Genomic DNA, 19,798 nt, shown 5'->3' with positions numbered 1-19,798 from the left:
TTCTATGTAATTACGTAATATTTTTGTCTTCTATGTAATATTACAAAATATCCTATGTAATTATGGTACGTCTGTACACTAGAGGGAATGTTCTTTCTATGCTTAGAACACAGCAAGCTTCTGAAAGCCCAATGCATTATTTACTGCACTCCATAGCCAATGATCTTCAACAAGGAGCCCAGAACATGCAATGGGAAAAGGATAATCCTTTCAACAAATATTTAGATACTGGATATTCACATGCAAAAGAATAAAATGTGCCCTAATAACTTACACAGAAATCAACTCCAAATGGATTAAAGATGTAAATGTAAGAGCTGAAATTGCAAAACTCTTAGAAGAAAACAGGGAAAAAGTCTTATGACATTGATTTTGGTAATGACTTTCTGGTTATGATCACAAAAGTACAAGAAACAAAGGCAAAAATAGACAAATAGGGCTACTTCAACACTTCAAACTAAAAAGCTTCTGTACACCATAGAAAGCAATCAACAAAGTGAAAAGGCAACCTACAGAATGGAAGAAAATGTTTGTAAACAAATATTTGGATATTTGTGTTAATATCCAAAATACACTACAAATTTCTGCAACTCAATAACAACAAAATAACTTGATTTAAAAATTGGCAAAATATTTGAATAGACATTTCTCTGAAGAATACATACAAATAACCAACAGACATGAGAAAAATGCTCTACATCACTAATTATCAGGGAAATGCAAATCAAAACCACAGTAAGATAACACTTTTCATGTGTTATAATGGCTACTGTTTTAAAAAGATACCAAGTTTTAATGAGGATGAGGAGAAATTGGAATCCTTATACACTGTTGATAGGAATGACAAATTGTACAGCTGCTATGGAAAATATTATGCAGTTTCCTAAAAAATTTTAAATAAAATTACTGTGGGATCCAGTAATCCAACTTTTGGGTATATATCCAAAATAATAAAAAAGAAAATATCAAAGAGATATGTACACTCCTGTTTATTGTAGTATTGTTCACAACAGCCAAGATATGGAAACAGCATGAATATCTATCAATAGAATAAGTGGATAAACAAGATGTTGTATATACCTACAATAAAATATTGTTCAGCTTTAAAAATAAAAGAAATCCTGCTACATGCGACAGCATGGATAAACCTGGAGGACCCCATGTTAAGTAATATAAACCAATCTCCAAACCATTCTACAAATACTGCACGATTCCTCTTCCATCAGATATGTAAACTAATCCAACTCAGGGAAACAGAGTAATAGGGCAGTTGGCAGTGCTAGGGCTGAGGGGAAATGGTGGAGGGTTGATCTTCAGTGGCTTTCAAGATTCAGCTATGTAAGATGAGCAAGTTCTAGAGATTTGCTGTACAATCTTGTGCTTGTATTTAACAATAGCGTATTGTGTACTTATGAATTTGTTAAGAAGGTAGATCTCAAGTTAAGTGTTCTTACCACCACGACAGCAACAACAGAAGGAAAACAGAAAGCCATCTCCACCCATTCCTGGAAAGCTTTTCATATGATTCTGCCTGCCTGATGACTGTTCTCATCACCGTCCCCAGCTCTTCTTACCAATCTGGTCAGAACTGAGGGGTAAATTTAGATAAATGGGGTAAAACTGCTCTCTAAAAATTAAATTCAAGAAATAATAAATAACATGGTTAGTCTTGAAAATAGAAACACATCTTAGAAAATAAAGCCATCAATCTTGTCAGATGTAAGAGAGGCAGAAGACCATTGATTTAGTAATGGCAGTCAGAATTTATAACTTAATTGTTTAAGTCTGAAGGGTGTTTTTTTTTTATTATTGTTTGCTTTTATAAAAGCAGTTAGGTTTCCTCTATTGCAGGACTTTCTCCTTAGTTCAGCTAAAAACCAGGTTCTTGTCACATGACCAGAAAATATTAGGTTTGTGGACACCTAGAAGGGTGAGAAAAAAGGAATTTATTGGGCAAAAATGGAAAAAGAGAAAAACTTTCAGCAGAGTGAGAGGGAAGCCTGTTAACTGGCTTCTGCCTCACCATGCAGGAATGCATGAAGCCAGGCTTCTCTCCTCTGCAAACGGTGTGAACTTCCCTGGCTCCACCCCATTCTCCCAGGGCAAGACCCGTTAGAGGTTCTCTGGGGAGCCCTTTCTGCTTGGCTGTCTCATTCCCCACTCTAAAGAAGTACAAACAAGGATAAGGACAAAGACCAATCTTAACTGCTTCCTGCTTACAAGGGGCACTGTTCTGAGAAAACAGCAGTCATAGTTCTCTAAGAGGCCTATTTAAGGATCTCAGGCAAAAGGGGCCATTGTCCAAAGCTCCAGTTGCATGACCCTTTGGAACCTGATGGCCTGAAAGTCAGAAGTGACTAACTGGATTATTAGAAAACATGTATCAAAATGAAACAAGGGCGAGGTGAGGACAGCTCAAAGATCCCCAGGCCTTTTACCAGTTTACACAGGGAGAGGGAGGCCAAAGGCCCGATTGGTTAAAAAAAAAAACAAAAACTTTGATCCTTTTGCTGGCATATCATGCTTCTGGGTTCCCTTCCCCTGAGCCCAATCCTAAGCCAACCAGCTTAAGGTTTGGGAAATTAACCCTTTCCAGATTGAAGGCTGCATCTGAGGAGAATGTCCCTTAGTATGGAGACACAATTACCTATCTGTGAAGAGAAGACAGAAGAGGCAAAGGAAAAAAGAAGGTGTTTTTTCAAAGGAGTCCCAGAGGTTCAAGATGCATTCAAAAGGGGTACAGACTGGATGAATGGCTACCCATCTAGAAAGAGGAGAACAGGCATCCCTGGTTCCTTTTTTTCCCCTAACAAATACCTGGGGTATGTGACGGAGGGAAAGTGAGGCACTCCTTTTTCTTTCCTCCCTCCTTGTATCCTCGGTTCCTGGCAACCTCGACAGGGTGCCACCTATGGGTGTTAAAGCAATTTTCACTCATGTTAACGGGTGGGCGTATCTGCTCTTACTCACGTACACCCTATCTCACCTGCTGCCAGCAGCCTTGAATTCCCTAGACCTCATTTATGCCATGGATATGAGTGTGGCCTTTATCCGTGAAACGAGAAGCTTGGCTTAATTGGCAGGAATCAGCTATACTCAACTGTGCAATGCCTGTAACTATCATTATCATCTGCCTCTGGATACCTCAGATCCAGTTTTCTTTCCTAGGGCTCTGACCCAAATCTTGGAATTGAGTTTGAGACAAAAAAGTGTCTCGGGGGATTGCATAGCCTACTTATCATAAGCCAAATGCTACGCTGAAGCTGTGGAATTGAGTCCTCTTCCAATAAGAGAGAGAAAAAGATGTCTTGTGACACAGAGATAACTGGTGGCTATAGTTATTCTTACTAAGATTTGGGTGCATGGTGCTTGACTTTGGTTAGCTCCCTTGGTCTTACTTTCCCAAAAAGGAAACCTCCAGATTATGGCACCCTATTTATTCCCATCATCTGGCAGGATCTGCAGGATAATTTCTCAGAACAAGAATATTGATCCAGATTTTTGCATTACCCATCCCTCTTGTTCCTTCTGAGCTGCAGCCAGAGTTTGCTGGTTGGTTCACAGGGATAAGCAGGGTTAGTATAAAGTGTAGGCAAAAACTTAAAAACAGCCAATGAGTTTAGAATTTAATGACACCTGTATAATAAGCTCTGAAACAAAATTTCTCTGTCTCCAGCCCTCATTTTTGCTAAAAAAAGATACCATGATAGGACTGAGTTGTTTGCAGAACAGATTTTAGTCTTGTACTTGGCCTGATTATTTGCACGAAGTGCAGCAAGAATAATTATCTCTACATAGGCCTTTTAGATTGGCTTTGATGGAACACTGTTCCACAGGGAATCTCAGATAAGACCTCTTAAAGCAGAGCCCAGCCATGGGTTTGTATCCTCCCATACCTGAGAGTTGTGTGATCCTCTCCTCTTAAGATCTCAAGAAAAATTTGGAGTTCCTGAGCCTCTTAGAAAGTGACATTCTTTACTGACTATGGGTCAGAAACCCCATATAGGGACTGTATAGGCTAAGGTATGAGGTTGTTTTTTCCCCAAGTGGCTTTTGTCAGCTCTGCAAGTTGAGCTTGACTCCCTAAAGGGAAGCATACCCTTCCAGTCATAGCCTTGGTAAAACAACCAGTTTCTCCAATTGTGTCCTGTTACAAAAGAAAAATAGATTCTTACTGCACTCATGGCAAACAACTCTATTGCCATAAGTTAAGAATGCTCACATTTAGTTTTCAAATTTTAGAGGAACCAGGCAGACAAAAAAAAACATGATCCAAATTTTGTTCACAGGAGTATAACTTACTTAATTATTAAAGGCCATAAATTGTTCAAAATAAGTTTTTTTGACTCTGAAAAACAAAACAGGATCAGTAATGTTCCAAACAAATGTCAAAAAGATTGCTTTGGCTTTCTGAGTTCAGTCCATTTAGATAACTCTTATTTTGCTTGATATTCTTGAACATTTCAGCTCTTCATGAGTCCTGTATATTTTTTCTTTATTCCAATGTTATAACCTTCAAAGTTATCAGAAATCCATGTTTGAGAGCACCTGCCAATGTTCTACAGTTTATTATAAACCATCTTTTTAAAAGGATCCAAACAAGAAAACAATTGTCTGTGAATAACAAAATGTCCATGGTAGTTACAGTTAGAAACACAATTGACAAAGAAGTTTGGTTATCTCCGTGGTTTACAATAACTTAACATAACAACCTCAATTATGATTGATAGCACATACTCAGACATTAGAATTTTGGAAATCCCACAAAATTTTAGAACATATATTAATATTATTCACTATATTAATATTATTCACTATATTAATATTATTCACCAAAATAAAGCCTAAAGAACATTGAACACCATTTTGGCAACCCCATGTACCTAAACATGTTATATAATTCTGTTTACCTATCTTTTCTGGATTCTCCAGGGGCCCTCCTGAAGTATCTGAAAAGCCAGGTGTGAGCAAAGACAATTTTGAAACTGAAGTTTGATTTTTGGAAGCCTGTTAAATATGGTAGAGTTGTGAAACACTTGGTGCCATGAAATAAAATTCCAGATTACCATAAGTTATTTCTTTTGCCAAAATAATGACCAAGAAAAATTTAAAAAGCAAAAAAACCCTTTTAAACCCTTTACAAATTTTTCTAAAGAGCAGATTAGTGCCTTTTAAGAGTACCTTGTGCTTTTATTTTAATGCTCAATTTACAGAAAAAACATATAATACCCTTTTGAATTTAGTCAATATTTTCACACACAGAATATTTGCAAGATTAGTTTTTACAATCCTTCCACCACTTGTTTGAACTTTTAGCTTTATCTTTTCTAATTTAAAATATTTTTTAAACCCTAGGCAAGTATTTACACTTTTCTTTTTTTAGATGAAGTCTCACTGTGTCACCCAGGCTTGAGTGCAGTGGTGCGCTCCCAGCTCACCGAAGCCTCCACCTCCCAGGTTCAAGCAATTCTCCTGCCTCAGCCTCTGGAGTAGCTGGGACTACAGGTGCGTGCCACCATGCCCAGCTAATTTATTTTATTTTATTTTTAGTAGAGATGGGGTTTCACCGTGTGAGCCATGATGGTCTCAATCTCCTGACCTTGTCATCCACCCTCCTTGGTGTCCCAAAGTGCTGGGATTACAGGCGTAAGCAACCGTGCCCGGCCAGTATTCACATTTTTATGCCTTCTGATAATCTTTTATTAAAAACACATTTTACTGATCTTACACACCTCACATGTAAATCTATTTCCAGGAGTCTCAATTGCATGTCATAATGGCTACTTTTAGTAATTTTTAACTTTAATGTAAACCCTAGTAAGTGTTTTGATTGTGTGCTAGGTGCAGCCAAAGTTTGACTCCTTGTAGCATAATTAAGGTTGTGGTTAATTTCATATGTCCCCCAGCCTTACCAAGTTGAACAGTTCTCAAAAACCAAAAAGCAGTTTATAACCTCAAAACACTTATAAACCTTGCATCTGACCTGCAAAAATTAGTCCACCTATTTATATTTTGATGACACCTGCATTTTACCAATAATCTTTAAGGCTGTTTTTATTTCCCAAGGATTAAAGTCACATGAATTGAAAGGTACCACAGCTTTTATATTCCCCTTAAAAAATATTTGATCCAAGCACTTGTCTTCCTTTATGCCAAATTAATTAGGGCTCTTTTTATAGACATCACATACACAACACATATACAACTACACAGACAGGCAGAAGAATTTAATCTAATTTAAAACATTTAAAACAGTTGCCATAAGATGTTTGATCATGGGGAGAGGGCTCTATCTGCTTTTAATTTTGGGGGTTCCATGAGGAAACCAAAGGTCTCTCCACTCTCATGTGTGCAGTAAAATTGGCAAGGAAAAATTGAGAAAAATAATACCGTTGACTGAAAAAAATCCTTTTTCCAGCAAAACAAGGTCCAATAAAAAGAAAACATAGAGGCTTTTTACATATAACTATAACTTGGATATCTACTTCTAATTAAGCTGAGAGCTTCTTAAGAAAATCCTTTTATCTCCCTTATTACCCAACAAGTTGTCAATATTTCTGCCTGTTCATGAAGGGGAAGGAAATCAACAAATAGCAAAAGGTCATGCAGATATCAGACCAGATAGGACTGATTTTCTAAGCCAGAACTGAATCCTGGATGCACAGAAGCTGACAGGGTTTAGCTGTGTCCCTATCCAAATCTCAATTTGAATTGTATCTCCCAGAATTGCCATGTGTTTTGAGAGGGACCCAGGGGGAGGTAATTAAATCATGGGGCCGATCTTTCCAGTGCTATTCTTGTGACAGTGAATAAGTCTCATGAGATCTGATGGGGTTATCAAGGGTTTCCGCTTTTGCCTCTCCTTCATTTTTCTCTTGCCACTGCCATGTAAGAAGTGCCTTTCACCTGCCACCATGATTCTGAAGCCTCCCTAGCCATGTGGAACTGTAAGTCCGTTAAATCTCTTTTTCTTCCCAGTCTCAGGTATGTCTTTATCAGCAGCCTGTAAACAGACTAATACAGAGGCTAAACAAAGCCCTGCAACGGGGTTACAGGCCACGCCCCCAGGATGTAAAACAAGATGGAGGCCTGCATCAAAGTTTGCTATGGACCATACAGAAAGACATGCAAAGCACAGGAGGTTGGCTACACCTTGAGACCAGCTTCACAAATCCTTTTTCACAATTAAAATTAAAACTCTACAGAGAATGTGAACCATGGTCCCAATCATTCTTGGCCCACCAAAATGTCTTCCAAAGGAAAAAACTCATTTAAAAGTTACCTGCTGACAGGGTAGAGAAAAAGATGCCTTGGGATGAACTTCTTAGTCTTATGCAAGTGGTTCCTTTACCAGGAAGAAAAGCTTAATTGCTCTGGGATGGAGCTGAATTCCCAGGACTGGGGAGAGGGAGACCCCCAAGCGTGTGGTGGGAAACACCAGATAGTTGCAGGGGCCGTTGTGTCATGTGTCCCAGCCCTGGCAGGGAGGGGAGGGTGGTGGAGAGCCACTGCTCACCCATCTGTCCTGAAAAAGGAAGGAAACAGCCATGGAAAGACTGGGTTGGACTGAGGTCAACATTCATGACCCCCAGGAGCAATGGACAGTGGCAGCATAGTTTACCCTCAGAAGAAGTCCGAGGGAAAAGAGGCTTAGAAGCAAAAGAGAAAAAGATTTTTTTGGTTTGCGTCTCACTAACCCTTTCTCAAGTCCCATGCTGGGTGCCAAAATGTTTCAGGACTTTCTCCTTAGTTCAGTTAAAAACCAGGTTCTTGTCAGATGACGTGGAAAGATTAGGTTCATGGACACATAGAAGGGTGAGAAAAATGGAATTTATTGGGCAAAAATGAAAAAGGGAAAAATTTTGCTAAAAGTGACAGGGAAGCCTGTTAACCAGCTCTCACCCCACCACATAGGAACTCAAAAGGCTGGGCTCCTCCCCTCTGCAAATGGTGTGAACTTCCATAGCTTTTCCCAGTGCACAGGCCAGTTGGAGGTTCTCTGGGGAGACCTTTTTACTTGGCTGTCTCACCTTTCTTTTCCACATTTTGTCTCTAATTCCCAGTTATTTTTAATTGCCAGTATTAGTAACGCTAACATAAATTTGTACGGCTATCATCACCTTTTGTTGTCTCTCTCTAGGAATAGTTATGATGATTTTACCTATGCTTACAGAACACTTACCAATAATAATCATTTTTATTGTTTTTTTGGTTTTGACTTGGTCCTCTTGGAAGATAACAAAATAGATTTAGAACCAAGAGGTTGATTGGGAATGAGACCTTTTGATAGTTAAACATTATTGTGGATAATTGTCTGTGATGGTGTTTTATTCAGGATGATATCAACATGGTAAATTTTGAATAAAGAAGATTGACTTCCAAAATATCAGTGGACCTCATCTAACCAGCTGAAGGCTTTAATAGAACACAGACTGACCTCCCCTGAGAAGAAGGAATTCGGCCAGCAGTGAGCCTTTGGATTTGAACTGAGGCATGGGCTCTCAGTTATCCAGACTGCCAGTCCGTGCTGCAGATTTTGGGCTTGCTGGCCTCCATAATCATGTGAATCAATTCTTTAAAAAACCCTACACACCCCCCCAGCCAAATTCTCCCTTTTCCACTGTCCACTCTGAATTCCACTCAACTTATCCTATTACTTCTACTTGTGTCAGTTGGTATGTGTCAGTCATATGGTAAATACCATATGATATGACCCAAAGTTTTTATTTCTGAGGCATCTGTAACCCTGGAACACATGATTTTATCTGACTAGATTTCTTGCACTTGTGCATTTACAGTCACAGCCATGACAGGGAGTACCAAGAACACCCATTGTTTTCCCCCCTACCGCCATATGCAGCAGTAGCCCTACTTCTTTCTGCATTCAGGGCTAATTACTTCTTACATGATTGTGACCTTTCTTTCAGCAGCCAGAGCTTGTTGCACAATGAAATCCTGGTTATATTCCCTGATAACAGCTTACCACCTTCTGGTGACCAGGACATGTAACCCTGCAGAACCCAGAACTGTGAAGATGGAAAGCACGAAGTCTCCCATTGGCACATTGTTAATGATGATAATTGGGACCACCCCAGCTTTCACATGTTAGTTCTACTACCTGTGCATTCTTCCCACTGGGGACACAATGCCATAGAGACAATGGCACTCCATTCTTGCTAATGCTTCAGCTGTACCTTTAGAAGATTATTCCAATTATCTACCAGACTACAGTTTCTAAATAGTGAAATATGTGATACAAAAAATATCTCATGGTAATGGGCCCACTCCCACACATCCTTCACTATGAACTGAGTCTTTGGTCAGATGTTATGTGGATTCTAATACCTATAGTTCAGTTACCCCTTAAGATCCAGATAATGATTTTGGCTCAAGCTTTGCAGGCAGAAATGTTAAACCCATTTTATAAATAAGCATATATTTTTAATAAACCTGTGAACCTATCAGGATACAAGATATCCAATATAACAAGCTTGCTACCAAAAAGACTGTTGGTCTTTGAGTAAGATCTAAATATTAGAGGGTCAGTTTTAATCTCTGCTACTGTTAGATTAGAAATCCAGAGTTAGAAGCTTTTATGTTAAACTTGGTAAATGAGAGTCTGTGTTTTTGAGCCCATCTGAAGCCTCCACATAGCCAATGTGACCAGCTCTGCTACACTGAGAGTTGAGAAGGTAGTCAATAGAACATGACATTACTAGGCAAAACAGATGGACAGCTAATAAGAGTGCTGATGGAAAGAAGGTAAAGAGGTAAACAAGAATCAGAAAGATTTCTAAATCCCAGACCTTGGTTAGTTTGGAATCTTATTACCTATTCAAAGAAGAGGTGGCCAAGACCTCAAGAGGAAGAATTCAGTTATTTCCCAAAAAGACTCAAAGTCATTTTTCAGATCGCTGTACTCTTAACATTTTGAGGATGATTAGGTGCAGGATTGGAATTGGAGATACAGACGCGATATGTCCTGTTAAAGTGGGAGCCAGAAGTCTAAAATCAGTTTGACTGAGAAAGTGTTGGTGGGCTGGTTCTTTCAGGAAGCTCTAGGAATAGAATCTTTTATTCCTGCCTTTTCTTGTTTCTAGATGCTGCTTGAACTCCTTGGCTCATGTTTCTTTTCTCAAATTAGCCCAACTTCTTGCTTCTGTCATTATATCTGGTACTTTCATCAAATCTCTCTTTGTATGGTTCCTGTCAGGACACTGTGACTACATTTAGGGTCCACACTGTTTATTCAACTCTATGAGAGATTACATAATTCAAATGTAATCTCCCAACCTGAATATATTTAACTTAATCACATACGAAAAGTCCCTTTTGCCACAGAAGGTAATATTCATGGGTTCTATGGATTAGAGGATGACTGTATTTGGGTGCCATTATTCAGCCTACCACAGAATTATTACTTCCCAGGATCCATAGAGTACATCCCCATAACATAGGAATTGACAATTTCACAAAGCACAAAATGTGCAACTTTAAAGGAAATTTTGATACATAGCATTATCTTAAAACGATATGTCCATTTAAGGACATCAACAATAGGTTAGATAAATAAATTGGGATATATTGAAGCAATGTAAAATATACAGCAATTAAGGTAACAATCTGAAAAAATAGAAAAGAATAGGGGAATAGGATGAATCTCAAAAATATAATATTCAACAAAAATGCCAAACATGTAAGATTAAATTCAAAAAGGCTATATTTACCTATTGCTCGAAAATAGTCAAAATAATCTACTGAATTAAAAATCAGCAGTAATTTCTAAAGAGTCCACCAAAAAAAACCTTCACAAATGATTGCACCTAATAAACAAAATTTAGCAAAGATAGAATGTACAAAATCAACACATAAAATTCAGTTGTATGTTTAAACTGTAACAATAAAACAACTTGAAAATAACATCGAGAAAACAATTCCTTTTTCAATTACATCCAAAAGAGCGAAATTTCTAGGAATAAACTTGACCAAGGATGTGCAAAACTGTTACACTGAAAATTGCAAAACAACTTTGAAAAGAATTAATGATCTAAATAAGTGGAAAGGCAACATATATTTATGAGTTAGAAGATTTATTATTAAGATGGCAATGCTACTTAAAGTGGCCTACAGGTTACTGAAATTCCAATCAAAATCTCAATAAGTTTTTCTCTTTGCAGAAATGAAAGAGTCAATCCTCAGATTCACATGAAATTGCAAGAAGACCCAAATAGCTAAAGAAATACTGAACAAGAAGAACAAAGCTGGAGGACATATTCTTTCTAATATCAACATTTTTATTACAAAGCTACAGAAATTCAAACAGTGTGGTACTTGAACAAGGATGGATGTACTGTATAGATCAATGGAATAGAATTAAAAGTTCAGAAATATACCCATACATAAATGGCCAATAGATTCTAGCAAATATGCCATGAGAATTCAATGGGGAAAAGATAGTTTCTTCAAAAAATGGTGATGGGACAAACAACTACATAACCATATATGAAAAATATAGATATGTGCCCACACACAATATACAAAATTAACTCAAAATAGACTGGTAACTTAAATATAGAATCAAATTATAAAACATTTAAAAGAAAACATACAAGTAAACTTTTATGACCTTTGATTTGGTACAAGATTTTCTGATATGACATCAAAAGTACAAACAAAAAAATCACTGAAAAATTGGACTTCATCACATTTAAAAACTTTGTGAATTAAAGAACATTACCAAGAAAGAGAAAATAGAGCCTACAAAATGGGGAAAATATTTTCATATTATATATCTGATGAGAGACTAGTATCTAGATATATAAAGAACTAGATATATCTAGATACTAGATATTTCTAGATAGATCTAGATATAAAGATCTAGATATATCTAGATATATAAACAACTATACACAAACAACTTAATTAAAAATAGACAAAAGACTTAAATATAAATTTCTCCAAGAAACATATGCAAAGGGCAAACAAGCAAATAAAATGATACTCAATGTCATTAGTCATTGGGGAAGTGCAAATCAAAACTACAATAACTTAGCACTTTATACTCTTTAGGATAGCAATAACAACAACAAAACTACAGAAAATAAGTGTTGGTTAGTGTGAGGAACTTTAAACACTTGTGCATTGTTGGTAGAAATATAAAATAATGCAATTACTGTGGAAAATAGTTTGGCAGTTTTCCAAAAAGTTAAATATAGATTTACCATATCACCCAGCAGTTCTATTCATGGGTATATACCCAAAAGAACTAGTTACATAGATTCAAAAAATACTTGCACACAAATGTTCATGGCAGCACCATACCCAATAGCCAAAAGATGGGAGCAACCTAAATAGCCATCAACAAATAGATAACAATAACAAATAAATAGATAACTACAACAAATAAATAGATGTGGCATACAGATATATACAGTCTACCCTTAAACAACATGTTTGAACTCCAAGAGCCACTAACGTGCAGCTATTCTACTGCCTCTGTCACCCATGCAACAAGACCAACCTCTCCTTTTCCTACTCCTACTCAACCTACCCAATGTGAAGATGAGAATAAAGACCTTTATAATCATCCACTTCTATTTAATGAATAGTAAATATATTTTCTCTTTCTTATGATTGCCTTAATAGCTCGTCTTCTTTCTAGCTTATTTTATTGTAAGAATACAGTTGTATAATACATACAATATACAAAGTATGTGTTAATCATCTGTTTATGTTAACAGTAAGGCTTTCAGTCAACAGTAGTTCATTAGTTGTTAATTTGGTGGGGAGTCAAAAGATACATGCAGATTTTTGACTGCACAGGGGGTCAGTGCCCCAACCCCTATGTTGTTCAAGAGTCAGCTGTATATATAATAGAATATTATTCAGATATGAAAAGGGAAGACTGCCGCACTGATAAATACTACAACATGGATGAACCTCAAAAGCTTCATGCTAACTGAAAGAAGATAGACACGAAAGGTCACATAGTGTGTGAGTCCATGGGAAATAACCAGAATAGATAAATCTACAAAGAGAGAAAACAGCTTGGAAATATCCAGAATAGATAAATCCACAAAGAGAGAAAACAGAGAGAAATACCCAGAATAGATAAATCCACACAGAGAGAAAACAGCTTGGAAATATCCAGAATAGATAAATCCACACAGAGAGAAAACAGAGAAATACCCAGAATAGATAAATCCACACAGAGAGAAAACAGCTTGGAAATATCCAGAATAGATAAATCCACACAGAGAGAAAACAGAGAGAAATACCCAGAATAGATAAATCCACAGAGAGAGAAAACAGCTTGGAAATATCCAGAATAGATAAATCCACAGAGAGAGAAAACAGAGAGAAATATCCAGAATAGATAAATCTACAGAGACAGAAAACAACTTGGAAATATCCAGAATAGATAAATCCACAGTGAGAGAAAACAGTCCCAGTACTTATCAGGGACTGGAGAGAGGGAAGAATGAGAAGTGACTACTTCATGGATACAAGGTTTTCTCTGGGGGTGATGAAAATATTTTGACATCTGATAAAGGTGGTGGTAGTACAGCACTGTGAATGTACCAATTGCCACTGAATTGTGCATTTTAAAGTGATTGATTTTATGTGGAACAAATTTCACTTTAATTATAAAAAGTGAATAAACTTTTAGAAGCTAACCTTGGGAGAAGGTAGAGACTGGAAGGGATCACAAGAAAGGCTTCTGGGATGTTGGTAAGTACTCTGTTTCTAAAATTGGTTACTGATTTTTAGAAAAATCAATTTGTAAAATTCTTCAAGTTCTATGCTAATGATATGTGCACTTTTCTATGTAAGTGTTTACCTAAATAAAATAAAATGCTCACTTTTACAAAAAGAAAGTATTCTGAAGTATGTACAGCCATTTTCATTTAAGCAGCATTGTACAGTATACTACAACCAGTAACTGTGGCACATATGCTGCTGAGCCCTGAAATTGTTACGGCAAATCCTAAACTCTTTCCATTGCATTATGCCCTAGAGCTCACAACAGATCCCTGAGACTACTTTATCATCCAGAAATTTTATACTGAGCATTTTTCTCAGCCTGACACTAAAAAACCAAGACAGTTTTTGTTCTTGCAGTTTGCACATTACTAATAACCGTTGCTTATGAAAAAATTGCATTAACCAACTCATGTCCAAGTGTTGGCTGATGTCAAATATTATGGATGTTAAAAAGAAAGAACAGGATACCAACTGATCTTAAGACAATATAAAATGAACTCAGATATTGATTAATGTATTAAATTGCTAATTAGTCTTCTATCCATTGTTTCTGCAGAGCTAGAAAATGTTAAATTTTCTCTCCCTAATGGATTATCACCTTGTCTTGTCTCCAAATGCCTTACAATTATTTTTTGGGTAGCTCAATTATTCTATTATTTTTGTTTGACTTAGAAAACAGAACTAACCAATATAGCTAATTTAAAATCTAAACATGAAAGGTATGTCTTACAAAATACACTACCACTCTCCCAATTGAGCACCTTGCTTTCTCATTAATGCAGTTGTTTAGATGGGTGTGCTATCGGATTAGCAGGACCCTCTTTGTTTCCCTTTGTGTTGATTTTCACAACACCATCTTAGTTGGTAATTTCCCATTTTTTCCTGAGGCTGCTCAGCAAAAAAGAAAAGCTGACAACTTTCTTGAAATATTTGTATAAATCCATCTATTTTTTCATTGCGTCTGTCACCTATTTGCCTGAAGGTATGCAATCACAGCTCTCTTAAAATGTTATGCCTTAGGCCAGCATACTTGTGTGGTGATCAGTGGGATGTCTCCCAAGAGAGATAGTCACCTAGTTTCTAATTTGTGCTCCTATACAATCAGCTTGTGGGACACAAAGATACACATTCACACACAGTTGATTATATAAGTATATAAATATTTATGTTTCAGTGATTGTGGAATCTATCTATCTATCTATCTATCTATCTATCTATCTATCTATCCATCCATCCATCCATCATCTCTTTTGAAAATCTTGTACTTTTTATGTGGTATGGATGCCAGTGGAATGCTATGGTGTTTTTACATACTACTCACCTGTTACCCACAAATAGTAGGCATGAAGAAAAAACATCAACTATTACCAGGTGGATTTTAAATGCCATGTCTATGTGACGATTAAAACAATTCACATTTAGCACTGTTTGAGTAGTATGGCAACAAGATTGCTTATACAGGTCAATTTTACATATTTATATATTAATAAAAACTATTAATACTATATGCTAGTGTCTGTAACATTAGATTTTCAAGAACTCAACAATCAAAGTCTCTGAAGACAGAGAGTTTTATTCCCTCTCTTTTATTTTCCACTGTATTCCAAAAGTTTGGAACAGTGCTTGGCAGGTAGTAGGGACTCAATAATATTTGTTTAATATGTAAACAAATCCACACATAATTAAAGTTAAGTGTGAATAATTTTTTAAGTTACATGTTTATCTGTATAAACTACTACACAAAAATACAAATCAATGAATTAAATATAATATTGATGTGAACTGTAAATAATACGTACACATCATTAGTATTTAAATATAAAATTGAGAGACTATGTACAAGTACCACTATTCTTTAGTACCCCTGGTCTCTTTACTAACACTTAGAACAGTATCTGAAGATTTTTAACGCTCAGCAAATAGATTCTACAAAGACCTGTTACAGCCAAACAAATTATATCCATCTTTATTTCACTAAGCCCACACAAATGTTCTTGGCTCCTTCAGTCTGAAAGATGAAACCTGGTGTGGCAATGCAGGACATCAGATTTGTTTCACTGATGTAATTTTGGGAGATGAAGAGGAATCAAGAAAAAGAAACCAAATTATATCCTAGTTAAAGAAAACTATACATTGAAAATGCTCTCCCATTTTTTATAGCTCCTAATAAAGCTATGGCCAAATTCCAAAGCTATAAAATAAAATAGATATGTTTTATTTTATTCTTTTATTGCATCTTCAGATTTTTCAATAGAGTGAGTCTCGTATCTATATTGAATTTTATTAATGGAAACCAAACACATTTGAAATGCACTATCTCTGAATGGCTCACTCCATTCATTCAGCCATATTAACTGAAGATAACACCAAGAACAGCATTATCCACAATAGATTTGCTCTCAGTTCAATTTAATAAAAGAGTTACAAAACTTTAAACATACTCATGGATCATTCCTGCTAGAAGTTACAATACTTTGGGGGAAAAATGGATACAAAATAAATATTTGTCATAGTTCATCTCTAAAAAGTTACAACATTTTAGGAAAAATAACACACTGAGTACTTTAAAAATTACAGAAAAATCTAAAAATACAGCAAGAAAGTATTAACTTGAATATAATTAAATGCTAAAGTATATATCGTAAACAATAAATTCTAAGACTAGCTAGGAGAAAGATAAATGCTACCTGGTGTTGCAGGAGGAAGCTTCTTGAAAGTGGTAGAAAACTATAATGAGCATTTAAGAAGTTGAAAAACTGAGATGGAGCTGTAAATCCTAAAGGCCTGCAAAGATAAAATAAGTATTTTAGCTGTGAGAAATCATCGCTCTTAAAGTACAAATTTTTGGAATCCCATTGTTACAGGAAAGGGGTCCAGATTCAGACCTCCAAGAGAGGGTTCTTGGAACTCATACAAGAAAGAATTCAGAGCGAGTCCATAGAGTAAAGTGAAAGCAAGTTTATTAAGAAAGTAAAGGAATAAAAGAATGACTACTTCATAGACAGAGCAGAGCCGGGGGCTGCTGGTTGCCCATGTTTATGGTTATTTCTTGATATGCTAAATAAGAGGTGGATTATTCATGCCTCCCCTTTTTAGACCATGCAGCATAACTGTCTGACGCTGGCATGCCATTTGTAAACTGTCAAAATGATGGTTGGGAGTGTAGCAGTGAGGACAACCAGAGGTCACTCTCATCACCATCTTGGTTTGGGTGAGTTTTAGCTGGCTTCTTTACTGCAAACTGTTTTATCAGCAAGGTCTTTATTACCTGTTCTTGTGCCAACCTCCTATCTCATCCTGTGACTCACACTGCCTTAACCACCTGGGAATGCAGCCCAGTAGGTCTTAGCCTCATTTTACACAGCCCCTATTCAAGATGGAGTTGCTCTGGTTCAAGCAACTCTGACATTATTAAAGCATTAAGTATTTAGCGCTCCCTGGGATGACTTCTCTGTACTGTGCTGTAGAACTCAAAATATAGGTAGGTAGAAGGGGAACAACAGTAATAGTTGTAGGCTATAACCTCTGGATCTAACCAGGGATTCTCTTAAACTCTTTCAAAACAAACTAATGAAGAGTTTTATGTTAGCGATGACTTAGTCCATTTTTTGTTGCTATAACAGAATACTTATGATTCGGTAATTTACAAAGAATAGAGGTGGATTTCTTACAGTTTTGGATTCTGGGAAGTCCAAAGTCCAGGGCCCTGCTTCTGGCAAGGGACTTCTTTCAGTGTCATCCATGGCAGAAGGCAGAAGGGGAAGAAAGTACATTAGAGAGAGCAATATAATTGAACTTGAACTCACTGTCATGACAAACCCACTCTCAAAATAAGGAACACACTCCCTCAATAACAACTTTAATCCATTCATGAAGGAAGCGCCCTCATGACCTAATCTCCTTTGAAAGTCCCACCTCTCAATACTGTTGCATTGGGGATTAAGTTTCCAACACATGCTTTTTGGCGGGCACATTCAAACAATAGCAGCAGTGTGTTCATAAAGCTATATATGCATCTCACATATTTTATGTATTTGAAGATCTCTGAAAATGCTGACTTTAAAGACCACGCTATAGATAACATCCATATTAAGAGGCAAAATCAGGAATCATACAAATTAACATTCTGTATATAATTACAATACGTTGGAGTAGATGCTGATTTATCTATAGAATTTCTGAATTTGATTCCCTGTGATTAAATCAAAGGTTGTGAAATTTAAGCATGCTTGTATAGTTAAAATTTAGTTCCATATTTACAGTTATCACTGAGCAAAAGTTATGTCAAATCTATCAGCAAAAATTTTGGTAAGTTTCTTATTTTAATAATTCAAGTATTCGTGAAATTTTCTTCTTTCCTTCATCAACCATTCCTAGAACATACTAATACAATTACTTACTGTTCTACTGATAATAAGATATAAACTTGCTTTTCTTCTAAAGAGTATTTACTCAAAAAAGCAATCGACAACATTAAAGGTAATATTTAACAGCGGTCACTTATTATCTCACTATTGTAACAATCACTGTTTGATTGCAAATTGTGTAGTCAGCATGTACGTGTTTTGCCTTGAAAAATTCCCTTTTTTCTCCCATTTTAAAAACTACTAATGATAAGCATTTTAAAGATGCTCAGCAGGATTCATAGCAATCAGTGTAACTATGATGACTTAGCTAAATGTATTTTTCTAGATTAAAGTGTAGCATTATTGAATTTTAATTTGTCTCTGTTTCTGATTTGTAATATAATTCTATATATATTTTAAAAATTACCTTATCACAGGTTGATTTCTCTAAGAAGTACATGCTGAAATGAAGTTAAGAGTACAAAATATTTATCGGAGAGTAGTAACACAGAGGAGACACAGGATTTGGCAGAAATACTAAACCATGGTGAAGACCGGCTAAAGTCTGTTTGTCCAAAGGGGAGCTCTAAAGTAAATATGAGCCATTAAGGGAGCCCCACACTGGATGGAAATGGCCAAGCCCTTTTACAACCACCTTCTCCTTGAGACACTGCCTGCAATTCACCCTGGGAAAGCAAAACCTCAACTGTTTCTGCCTCATTCATTCTTTGTCAGTGCTGTAAGAAGATTGAGATTTCAGCTTGTAACTGTTGAAGCAAAACCTAAAGTGGTTAATAATGGGAGTTTGTCACAACTATCTTAACACAAATATAAAATATTTGCATGAACTGTAATAAACTTTTATTTATAAATTAAAAACTTATTGATAAAATACAGATTTCAATAACATTAGTAAAAAATCTTTTCACTTTTCATAAGTAATTCAGAATAGATCATCTTTCATTTTACTTCCTACACTTGATCCTTAGAAGAAGAAAAAACCTATTTTTTTTAATAATGCAAACACTTTAGTTTAACATAAACAAGAAAAAGGGAAGACTGGCTGAGAAAAAAAAACTCTAAAAACCATCTAGCATATTCAAAAGATAATTCATGCCTTTAAGATCATTTAAGCAGTACATCACCTTTAGTTATAAAGAGAAATGTGAAACTATTTTTATAATTAATTACATCTATCAGCAGGAAATAAAATGTATTCAAAATTGACCTGTATATGAGTGATGGTTGTAACAGAGTTATTGATTTTTCCTGTTGGGAAATGCCATCCAAAACTGGCATGATCTTTTCAAGTAAACTCAAAATCCGAACAATTGTCTTCAGAAGTAGGCATGTTGTTAACAATGGTTCCTGCTGTTTTCTATGAATGGGCAGTAATATTCTCTATAACATTAGCCCCTGGAAATTAAAATGTCCTTTATTGAAAACAGAGAAGTCTGTCAAAATGCTATGTTTTTTTTTATTAGGAACACTGCTAATCCTATAAAACGGCTTCTTCCTCTCACCTAATCACTACAATTATGCCTCTAAACTAACAGAAAGATACCAAATCTAATCTCTGACAAAGTATCACAGTGACTAAAAAGGGAATTAATTTACTTGCAAGGGAGTAGAGAGAATATACTGTATTTTGGACATTGCGCATGCTAAATTTTGTCTTAAAGTAATTT

At 36.0% G+C, this 19,798-nt stretch overlaps 1 long non-coding RNA gene across 1 annotated transcript; it reads left to right on the top strand.

The window, feature by feature from the left end:
• Positions 1–13,449: 13,449 nt before the first annotated feature.
• LOC134758879 (uncharacterized) lies at positions 13,450–19,562 on the top strand. Its single transcript, XR_010134552.1, has 3 exons — positions 13,450–13,731; positions 16,861–16,975; positions 18,548–19,562. It is a non-coding gene; the product is annotated as an uncharacterized lncRNA (long non-coding RNA).
• Positions 19,563–19,798: the final 236 nt, after the last annotated feature.

This window comes from Gorilla gorilla, chromosome 6 (assembly GCF_029281585.2).
Source record: "Gorilla gorilla gorilla isolate KB3781 chromosome 6, NHGRI_mGorGor1-v2.1_pri, whole genome shotgun sequence".
Taxonomy (NCBI): Eukaryota; Metazoa; Chordata; class Mammalia; order Primates; family Hominidae; genus Gorilla; species Gorilla gorilla.
The sequence above is the reverse complement of the archived record's forward strand: the minus strand, read 5'-3'. Positions and strand labels throughout refer to the sequence as shown.